This window comes from Mandrillus leucophaeus, unplaced genomic scaffold (genome assembly GCF_000951045.1).
Source record: "Mandrillus leucophaeus isolate KB7577 unplaced genomic scaffold, Mleu.le_1.0 Scaffold619, whole genome shotgun sequence".
Lineage (NCBI taxonomy): Eukaryota > Metazoa > Chordata > Mammalia > Primates > Cercopithecidae > Mandrillus > Mandrillus leucophaeus.
Window position 1 is genome coordinate 153,867 of NW_012106686.1, and position 11,828 is coordinate 165,694.

Here is an 11,828-nt window from a genome sequence, read left to right on the forward strand (position 1 = left end):
TGGAAAAAAATTAGTTGACTCTAAACAGAATCTTGGCCTCCTAGAGGAGGAAAGGGCAAACCAGTCGGTGGCCAGAATTAATTTGATGTTAATAAATAACACATATAATGAACTTGAATTCCTATTTTACTTAGAGTAGTTCCAGTTCCATATTAACTCTCAAAAATGAGGTATCTTCTAAGCCTTCAGAAAAAAAAAAGATTTATTATGTGCTAGATTCTGTTTTATAAATCCTTCAGTGCAAGTGTTACTGTGCATGACAAATGGAAAGACACTATCATTCTTTATATTATCTTCTTTGAAAATGAAATCTCTGAGTCAAAAAAAATAAGAGACCTGCCCTTGAGAGTAGAGTCTAAAACATAGTCTTTGGAATCAGTGGAATGCATCACAAAATCTGTGCTGTTCTGATGAAGTTATATATCCAGAACTGCTTCTTCAGGAAGCCAAGGCAGTATTAGGGATGACAATCCTGGTGTATTGAAAGAGTTCGTAATGGAATCATTTTGCCCTAGAGATCATTGGGCAAGATGAAAGCTCTAATTTCAAATGAATAAACTACAAAATGATTTAACTTATGCCCAGACCATAACTAACACCATCATTCAGAAACCAACAGTACACTCTACCATGCCCTGAATTAAATGATTTGTAGTGTAGATTTAACCACTCAACACAAATTCATTAACAGTTTTGCAAATGCTACATTTCCATTTCACCCAAAGAAGGTAATCCACTTAAGAAATGTTAATGGTAAAGACAAATGTATTTCATTTCTGCTATTCAATAATATTGGTTCAGAATGTAAGATATAGTTCAAAGATATTTGTTGTCAGTCATACAATCCAAGTTCTGGTGTCAATGTAGCATTTTTATTTATATACCTGATTTTCTAGCTCACGGACTAGAGGTAGGGTTGGTTATTCCACAGTGGGTGGGTATATGCAAACCTACCCCTAAAGGCCTTGCCTGAGAGGTGAAAGAAAGAGGCTGACAAATTTATTTTTGCAGGAACAGAAACCATTTCTCAGGTGACCAGGAGACACTGGATCCTTGAACCTGCCTTCCAGAAAGTGTCCTTTATACAGCAAACTTTTGGGGTAAAACATGTGCAGCTGGGCATGCCTCTGACTTTCTTGCAAAACTTGTGGCTACTGGGGAGGTAAGATAAGTATCTTTCTGAGGGGTTATCTATGCTACAGGCATTGTTTCTTAACCTGACTGCAGAATGCCTTGGGATGCAGAGGTCAAGCATTAGTCATTTTGGCAAGTTTGATTGAAGATGACGTTACTCTTGTAATACAACAGGCTATTTTTCTACATCGGTGAGTGAAAATAAAAATCTTTTTGCAGTTTTAAATGTAGACATGAGATTTACCTACCCTACTTCCCAATTCAGGAATCATAGCTATATATAAAACTACCAGAGTGCTTAAGCATATCAGATATTGTGTTATTTTCATGAATTACCACATCTGTGAATTTTCACAGAATTCTCTGAAGTAGGCATTAGCATCTGCATTTTGTAGATGAGAAAACTTGGATGTAAAAAATAACAAGTAATTTAAAATAACAAGGAGTTACCACTAACCCTAGTAGAATGGCTAAAATTCAGAACACTGACAACGCGAAATGCTGGTGAAAATGTGGAGCAGCAGGAACTCTCATTCATTGCTGGTGGGAATGCGAAATGGTACAGCCACTTTGGAAAACAGTGTGGCACTTTCTTACAAAACTTACCATACTTTTATCACACAAACCAGCAATTTTAGTCCTTGGTATTTACCCAAAGGAAAAATTATGCCCACACCAAAACCTGCACACAGAGTTTTATGGCAGTTTTATTCATAATTGCCAAAATTTAGAAGCAATGAAGAGGTCCTTCAGTAGGTAGATAAACTGTGGTACATCTGGAAAATGAAACATTATTCAGTGTTAAAAATAAATAAGCCGTCAGCAGTATTTTGTAATTTTTCCTTGTAGAGGTCTTTCACCTTCTTGGTTAGGGATATTCCTAGTTTTTTAAATTTGTTTGTTTGGTTTTTGCAGCTATAGTAAAAGGGGTTGAGCTCTTGATTTGATTCTCAGTTTGGTTGCTGCTGGTGTATAGCAGAACTACTGATTTGTGTACATTAATTTTGTATTCTAAAACTTTGCTGAATTCATTTATCAGTTCTAGGAGCTTTTTTGAGGAGTATTTAGGGCTTTCTAGGCATACAATCATATCATCACCAAACAGCAATAGTTGACATCCTATTTACCAACTTGAATGAGCTTTTTCTCTTGTCTGCTTGCTCTAGCCACGATGTCCAGTCCTATGTTGAAAATAAGTGGTGAGAGTGGGTATCCTTGTCTTGTTCCAGTTCTCAATGGGGAATGCTTTCAACTTTTCTCTGTTCAATATTATGTTGGTTGTGCATTTGTCATAGATGGCTTTTATTACATTAAGGTATGTCTCTTCTATGCGAATTTTGCGAGGGTTTTAATCATTAAAAATATGCTGGATTTTGTCAAATACTTTTTCTGCATCTATTGAAATCATGTGATTTTTATTTTTAGTTCAGCTTATCTGGTGTGTCACATTTATTGAGTTGCATATGTTAAACCATCCCTGCATCCCTGGTATGAAACCCACTTGATCATGATGGATTATCTTTTTGATATGCTGTTGGATTCAGTTAGCTAATATTTTGTTACGAATTTTTGCATCTATATCCATCAGGGATATTGGTCTGTACTTTTCTTTTCTTGTTATATCTTTCCCTGATTTTGGTATGAGGGTGATACTGGCTTCATAGATTGATTTAGGGAAAATTGCCTCTTTCTCTATCTTGTGCAATAGTGTAAATAGGATTGGTACCAATTATTCTTTGAATGTCTGATAGAATTCAGCTGTGAACCCATCTTGTTCTGAACTTTTTTTTTCTTTTTGAGACAGTATCACTCTGTCGCCCAGGTAGAATTGCAGTGGCACAATCTCAGCTCACTGCAATGCCCATCTCCTGGGTTCAAGCAATTCTCCTGCCTCCGCCTCCCGAGTAGCTGGGATTACAGGTGCACACCACCGCATCTAGCTAATCTTTGCATGTTTTAGTAGACAAAGGGTCTCACCATGTTGGCCAGGCTGGTTTCAAACTCCTGACCTCAGGTGATCCACTCGCCTCAGCCTCCCAAACTGTTGGGATTACAGGCGTGAGCCACCATGCCCGGCCTCTGAATTTTTTTGTTGTTGTTGACAATTTTTGTATTACCATTTCAGTCTTGTGGCTTGTTATTGGTCTGTTCAAAATTTGTGTTTCTTCCTGCTTAATCTAGAAGGGCTGTGTATTTCCAGGAATTTATCTATCTCCTCTAGGTTTTCTAGTTTATGCATGCAAAGGTGTTCATAGTAACCTTGCACAAATAAATAGAAACACATCCCATGCTTATGAATGGGTAGAATCAATACTGTGAAAATGACAAACTGCCAAAAACAATCTACAAATTCAATGCAATTCCCATCAAAATACCACCATCATTCTTCACTAAACTAGAACAAAACAATCCTAAAATTCATACGGAACCAAAAACGGGACCACATAACAAAGCAAAAAGAAAAAATCTGGAGGCATAACATTACCTGATCTCAAATTATACTATAAGGACATAGTCACCAGAACAGCATGGTACTAGTATCAAGATAGGCACATAGACCAATGAAACAGAATAGAGAACCCAGAAATAAAGTTACAGTCAACTGATCATCAACAAAGCAAACAAAACCATAAATTGCGAAAGGACACCCTATTCAACAAGTGGTGCTGGGACAATTGGCAAGTCATGTGTAGAAAAATGAAACTGGATCCTCATCTCTCACCTTGTATAGTAATCAACTCAAGATGGATCAAATACTTTAAGACGTGAAACTATACAAATTCTAGAAGATAACTTCGGAAAAACTCTTCTAGACATTGGCTTAGACAAAGACTTCATGACCAAGAACCCAAAAGCAAATGCAACAAAAATAAAGATAAAATATGGGACTGAATTAAACTAAAAAGCTTCTGCAAGAAAAAGAAACAATCAGCAGAGTAAACAGACAACCCACAGAGTGAGAGAAAATCTTTGCAATCTATACATGCAACAAAGGACTAATACCCAGAATCTACAAGGAATTGAAACTAATCAGAAAAAAAAAAAATCCCATCAAAAAGTGGACTATGAACATGAATAGACAATTCTCAAAAGAAAATATACAAATGGCCAAGAAACATGAAAAAATGCCCATCACCAATGATCAGGGAAATGCAAATCAAACCCACAATGTGATATCACCTTAGTCCTGCAAGAATGACCATAATCAAAAAATCAAAAAAAAAAGAAAAAATGTTGGTGGGGATGTGGTAAAAAGGAAACACTTTTAAACTGCTGGTGGGAATGTAAACTAGTACAGCAACTTTGGTAAACAGTGTGGAGATTCCTTAAAGAACTAAAAATGGAACTACCATTTGATCCAGCAATCCCACTACAGGGTATCTACCCAGAGGAAAAGAAGTCATTATACAAAAAAGATACTTGAATTAGCAATTGTAAAAATATGGAACCAGCCCAAATGGCCATCAATCAATGAGTAGATAAAGGAATTGTGAGATAGATAGATAGATAGATAGATAGATAGAGATAGAGATATGGATATGTATACACATATACCATGGAATACTACTCAGCTATAGAAGGAATGAAATAATGGAATTTGCAGCAACCTGGATGGAATTGGAGACCATTATTCCAAGTGAAGTAACTCAGGAATTGAAAACCAAACATCATATGTTCTCATTCATAAGTGGGAGCTAAGGTGTGAGGATACAAAGGCATAAGAATGATACAATGGACTTTGAGGACTCAGGGGAAATGATGGGAGAAGGGTGAGGGGTAAAAGACTACACACTGGGTACAGTGTACACTGCCCAGGTGATGGGTGCACAAAAATCTCAGAAATCACGGCTAGAAAACTTATTCATGTAACCAAACACCAACTGTTCCCCAAAAAACTATTGAAATTAAAAATAAATTTTTTAAAAAAAGGAAGAAAGAAGCTGTTGAACCATGACAAGACATGGAGGAAACTTAAATGCATATTACTAAGTAAAAGAAGACAATCTGAAAAGGCTACACACTGTGTGAATCCAACTATATGACATTATGAAAAAGGCAAAAATACAGAGACAGTGAAAAATCAATGATTGCCAGGAGATAGGGAAGAGGGAGGGATAAATGGGTGGAGTACAGAGGACTTTTAGGATAGTCAAAGGATTCTGTATGATACTATGATGGTGTAATGGTAGATACGTATCATTATATATTTATCCAAACTGATAGAATGTACACTATGAAGGGTGAACCTAATGCCAACAATGAACTTTGGGTGACAATGATGTGTGGGTTCATCTGTTGTAATAAATAGACTGCTTTGATGGGAAATGTTGATAATTGGAGAGGCTATTGATGTGTGCAGTGAGGGAGTATTTGGGAAATCTCTGTGCCTTCCTCTCAATTTTGCTGTCAACCTAAAACTGCTCTTAAAATTTTTAATTTACAAAAGAATAAAAAAGAAGTAAGTCATTCAGGTAAGTGGCAAACTCGTAAGTGGTAGCCTCATTTTTTTCTGACTTAGAAGTCATCTTACTTTATTTTCAACATTTTTTATAAAGTGGTGTTATTTTAACTTTTTTCCTTGGTTTAAGCAAGTTTTTGAGAACCTAATAAACTATGAGTAAATTCTTAAAGAGCCCAAGTTACAGAAAGAACAGAGCAGAATCAACCCCAAAACACCAAATGTATTATAATTTTCAAGCACCAACAATAAATTTTTGAAAGGTTGAATATGTTTAAGTAAATGAAATAGGCTATCAAAAGTGTACACCATGGAGTACTATGCAGCCATCAAAAGGAATGAGACCATGTCCTTTGCAGGGCCATGAATGGAGCTGGACTCCAATATCCTCAGCAAACTAATACAGAAATAGAAAACCAAACACCACATGTTCTCATTTATATGTGGGAACTGAACAATGAGAACACATGGACACAGGGAAGGGAACAACACATCCTGGGGCCTGTTGGGGGATACGGTCGAGGGAGGGAGAGCAATAGGAAAAAATAGGTAATGCATGCTGGGCTTAATACCTAGGTGATGGGTTGATAGGTGTAGCAAACCACCATGGCACACATTTACAAATGCAACAACTCTGCACATCCTGTACATGTACCCTGAAATTTAAAATAAAAATTTAAAAAAAAAAATACAAGCCAGTAATAGAGAGCTGAAAGTATAAAAGTTTATGTTTGCTTTTTATTTTTCCACTTTGGTCTGCAGTGGTTTTATTTTTATCTCCGTTCAAAGCCTGACATTAAGAAAAACTATTTTCCCCTTCTCAGCTTCACTTTATCAAAAATCAAAATCTTCAAATATGTAAGTAAAAAGAATCTATAATACATTTTCATTTACCCATCAGCAACATTCAGCAGGGGTCAACTTATAGCTACTCTTGCTTGTCAATATCCACTCTTTCCACTACTTCACTCTCCTTATAGGATTACTTTTATGTAAATTCTAGACATCATTTTAGTTCATCTGCAAATATTTCTGTATTTACCTCTAAAGGCATTCTTTAACAATGTATAACCACAATACCATTACCATACTTAAAAACTATTTCTATTTTCTTCAAATGTCTCATGTTACTTTACAATTTGTTTTCATAAGGATCCAAATAAGATCCATACATTAAAGTTGTTTTCATGTCCCTTAAGTCTGTTTTTATCTATAGATTGTTCCTTTATCTCCTACCCCTGCAATACATACCATTTGTACTCTATTTATTAGGCAACTGGATCATTTATCTTACGTAGTTTACAATAAACTAAATTTTACTGATTGCCTTTCTATGGTGTCATTCAACATGCTCGTGTATCTCCTGTAAATAATGCAAATTGGTAGCTAGATCTAAAGGCCGGTCTAATTGGTAGTTATATCTAAAGTTTGATTTTTTTTTTCTGACAGTAATATTTTATAGGTGGTATTATATACTTCTATGAAGTGGCATGTCTGCTTGTCTCTCATTTTTTATGTTAGCAACAATTGATAACAACTGCCTAGATTCATTATTTCATTAGGGGTTTCAAAAATAGTAACATTTCAATTCTATCATTCTTTCTTCATTCTCTGGTTAAAGGTAGCTCTAAAAAGAATTTTCTCTCATCAACATCTGGTTATCCTTAGACATAATCTATAAAGGAAAAACAGGATAAATGCTTGGTTCTTCTGTTTCATTCAAAACAGTACATTCTTATGGATCCCTAACATCCTTCAAAGGTGTTCAGTGACAACATTACTTTTAAATTAACATAATTAGGAACTGATAGAATTAAGCATATTTGAGGCGTTTTAATCTACTGTCTTTGTTTTTATTATTGATTCTCAAATAGGGTGACTCCTCTGAGTCTCTTTGACACATCCTAATAGTCTTTCAAATCTGCCTTGCTTTTTAGTAAGAGAAGTTTATTTTCCAGGCTCATCTTGTACAATATTCAACCCCAAAGTCAGAATTAGATACTTTTTGCAGTGAACTTCAAATCCTTTTAGGGGAAATGTCTACAGAGCACAATCTGAGTATTACATTTCCACTTCATATTGGGTTTTATGTTGTTTCTATATACTTATAAGTGATTAGAACTAGGAAACTATTGTTTTCCTTTTTGTTGGGAAAATGATTCATGACTTCATACTGATACTTTAACTTCAAACTCGTATTATTGGGTTTTCACTTATTTTCTTCTACTATGCTATTATATCTTCTTTACTCCATGGAACAAATTCCATTTTCAATAATGTCAACAAGCTTACTAACTTGGTTGATCTTAAAATATGTAGACACCTGTCTCACAATAACAATTCAATTGCTAAAAATGTAATTTTAAACAGCTCAATATATGTTTTTGCATGGGTTTTATTTTTGTCCTTAGGATATCTCACAAAGGTTGTATAGTCAAATATCTGTGTTTGAGTAAATGATATAATTCATCTCTGTGTGATTATAATGCCAACTTAATATATTTATATTTACATTTCACCTCTTTTACCAAACTTTTATGGGTATTGATGTTTTAAAATTAAATTTTAAATTTAATTTTAAATGATGATATAATTATGTAAAATATTAAATGTTACCAGGGTCAAACCTAACATAGGTATATTCAAATAAAATGTAGCTTTTGTTTCTATAACCTTTTCCCCATTGCATCTCTCCTCCAGAAGCAATTGTTTGCTATTATAGTTTTGTTTTGCTTTTAATTTTTGGTTCATGTTTTCATTTTTTAAAGACAAGTCAATACTTACAGTATATTAAAAATTATCACAAACTACATCATTTGCAGTTCCTCCCATCGAAGGTGAAAAAATCTGTATCTTTACCTCTTTAAATGAAGTTGGCATTGTGGGATTTTTGATCAACGGAATGCAGCAGAAGTAACACTGTGGTATTTCTAAGTCTTTGCCTCAGAGGACCTTGCAGCTTTTGCTTTTATTAGAACCTGAGGCAACAATGAAAAACCGTGTGGAGAGAGATCCAGCTGTCCCATGTCTTCTAGGCATTCCAGCTGGGGCTCATCCATGTGAGTGAAGCCAGGATGCTGAGTATCAATAGCCATAAGCCTCTGCATAGACAAGAACGGGAGACAAACCACCCAGTCAACCCACAATCACATTAAATTAATAAACCATTGTTTTAAGACACGAAATTTGGACGTGTTTGTGTTTTATGAAGCAATGTATGTATAAACCTCAATATATTATACTCATTTAACTTCATAATTTTTTAAAAAATTTTACTATTGTCTGAATATTACTTTATAACAATGTATAGAAATATGCATCATTCTTTTATAAAGCTGCACAATACGTCATCATGAGCTTCCCACACTAGGAAACTTTCCTTTACTGATGGCACTTGGGTCTGTTTCCATTCTTTCACTAGTACAATAATGCTTCAGAGAAGAGAGTTGTGCATATGTCTTTTTTACATTTTTTAACATGGCTATTTTGATGAAGAATAAAATAGAACTTACAGAAATAAGACACAAACTAATTAAAATTAAAAACTGATATAACTTAAGTAAACATTTTTGAAGACAGACTGGTAAATTGAGATATAAATCTGTAAAATTACCCAGAATGCAGCAAAGAGTCAAAAAAAAAAAGAAAAAAAAGAAAAGAAAAAAAGGAAAAGAAGAAAGAAAGGACAAAAAATAGGTTAAAAAGTGACACTGGTGATGGGAGTTAAAGAAGAAGATAAGAATCAGGGGAAAAACAGTATTTGAAGAGTTTATGCCTGAAAATATTTAAAACTGATGAAAGATAGAAATTATAGGAGTTAGTTACACAAATACTTGCAGTTAAATTAAAAGAAGTCCTTACTAGGTACGTTATAATAAAATTGTAGACACCAAAAACAAAGAAGATCTTTAAAAAGGCTGAAAGAAAAGAAAGATTACCTACAAAAGAACCAAATTTATCCTGACAGCTGCTTTGCCAATAGCAATACTGGAAGCTAGAAGCAAAGTGAATAATATATTCAAAGGGATGGCAAAAAATAACTGTCAAGCTAAAACTGTACACCCAGAAAAAACTGTCCTTCCAAAGTGAAGGCAAAATAAAAATATTTTCAAGTAAAAAAGAAATCCTGAGAAATTTTACCACCAACAGACTCTCATGAATAAAGTCTAAAAAAATGTACTTTAAGAAAAGAGAAAATGATCCAGAGAAAAGGTGTAATGTAAAGGGGCAATAGCAAGCAAAAAATTAGTGTAAACATGTAAGTAAATATGTCAATACGAATGTGTATAAAAATAATAGTAACAAAATTTGTAAGATTATAAAAATAAAATCATACTAAAATAGCAGAGAAAATACAATGATATTTGTGAAATTGCTTATTTGAGTTAAAGCCTTCTAAGCTACTTGTTTTGATAAAAAGAAGGGTAAAGATATTGACTAGTTTTAGAATTAACTGTGCATATTAAAAAGAGTAATAACTAAAAGCATAAAATAAAATACGTAGTATGAAAATAGAATGCATAAGTTTCAAATAGCTAGAAAAATAGGCATCAAAGCAATTATTTAATCTCAAATAATAAAGAGGAAAAATGAAACAGAAAATGTAGTACAAATATAGTCCAAAGAAGATATGATAAAATTAAGAAGCCTAAATAATTCAAATGAATTAAGTCTGCAAATTAAAAGAAAACCATATTCCAAAAAAAAATAAATTTCTGCCTCTATGTTGCTTAAAAAAAGACATACATACATTATAAAAAGAGAAAAAGCTAAAAACTAAAGACTGAGAAATTATCTAAGAGGTGAATACTAACCAAAGTGAAGCTATTGCTGTTTCTAGATAAATTAAAACTAGGGCAAAAGGCATTAATGAAGAATGCAATTTACTAAAATGATGTATTAAAATCTTTTGGCACAAAATAATATTGCTTCAAGATCCATAATGAGACAGTTGAAAGAAGTATGTAGCGAAATTGATAAATTCACCACCATAATGAATCTCACTAATTAGTACATCAATCAAATTAAAAAAAGATCGGCTAAGACAGAAAAGATTTGAACCACAAAATTAACAAGCATGATCAATGGACTTCTATAGAATCATGTATACAACATTAAAAAATATATTCTTCTGCATAATGGGAAATTTTTATATACTTTAAGTTCTGGGATACATGGGCAGAACATGCAGGTTTGTTACATAGGTATATATGTGCAATGGTGGTTTGCTGCACCCATTAACCCATCATCTACATTAGGTATTTCTCCTAATGCTAACCCTTCCCTAGCCCTCCAACCCCTGACAGGCCCCGGTGTAAGATGTTCCCCTCTCTGTGTCCATGTGTACTTGTTCAGCTCCCACTTATGAGTGAGAACATGCAGTGTTTGGCTTTCTGTCCCTGTGTTAGTTTGCTGAGAATGATGATTTCCAGCTTCATCCATGTCCTTGCAAAGGACATGAACTCATCCATTTTTATGGCTGCCTCATGTTCCATGGTGTATATGTGCCACATTTTCTTTATCCAGTCTATCATTGATGGGCAACTGGGTTGGTTTCAAGTCTTTGCTATTGTGAGTACTGCTGCAATAAACATATGTGTGCATGTGTCTTTATAGTAGAATGGTTTATAATCCTTTGGGTATATAACCAGTAAGGGTATTGCTGGGTCAAATTATATTTCTAGTTCTACATCCTTGAGTAATTGCCACACTGTCTTCCACAATAGTTTAACTAATTTGCACTCCAACCAACAGTGTAAAAGTGTTCCTATTTCTCCACATCCTATCCAGCATCTGCGGTTTCCTGACTTTTTAATGATCACCATTCTAAATGGCATGAGATGGCATTTCATTGTGGTTTCAATTTCCATTTCTCTAATGACCAGTGATGATGAGCTTTTTTTAAATATGTTTGTTGGCCACATAAATGTCTTCTTTTGAAAAAAGTCTGTTCATATCCTCTGCCAACTTTTTGATGGGGTTATTTGTTTTCTTCTTGTAAATTTAAGTTCCTTGTAGATTCTGGATATTAGCCCTTTGTCAGATGGATAGATTGCAAAAATTTTCTCCCATTCTGTAGGTTGCCCGTTCATGCTGATGATAGTTTCTTTTGCTGTGCAGAAGCTCTTTAGTTTAGTTACATCCCATTTGTCAATTTTGGCTTTTGTTGCCATTGCTTTTGGTGTTTTAGTCATGAAGTCTTTGCCCATGCCTATGTCCTGAATGGTATTGCCTA

At 34.2% G+C, this 11,828-nt stretch overlaps 1 long non-coding RNA gene across 1 annotated transcript in view; it reads right to left on the minus strand.

The window, feature by feature from the left end:
• Positions 1-8,320: 8,320 nt before the first annotated feature.
• The window catches only part of LOC105553925, a 274,012-nt gene continuing 270,504 nt past the window's right edge, over positions 8,321-11,828 (minus strand). The window contains exon 3 of the long non-coding RNA XR_001008239.1: positions 8,321-8,694. This is a non-coding gene — a long non-coding RNA (uncharacterized LOC105553925). The remainder of the gene's footprint in view (positions 8,695-11,828) is intronic.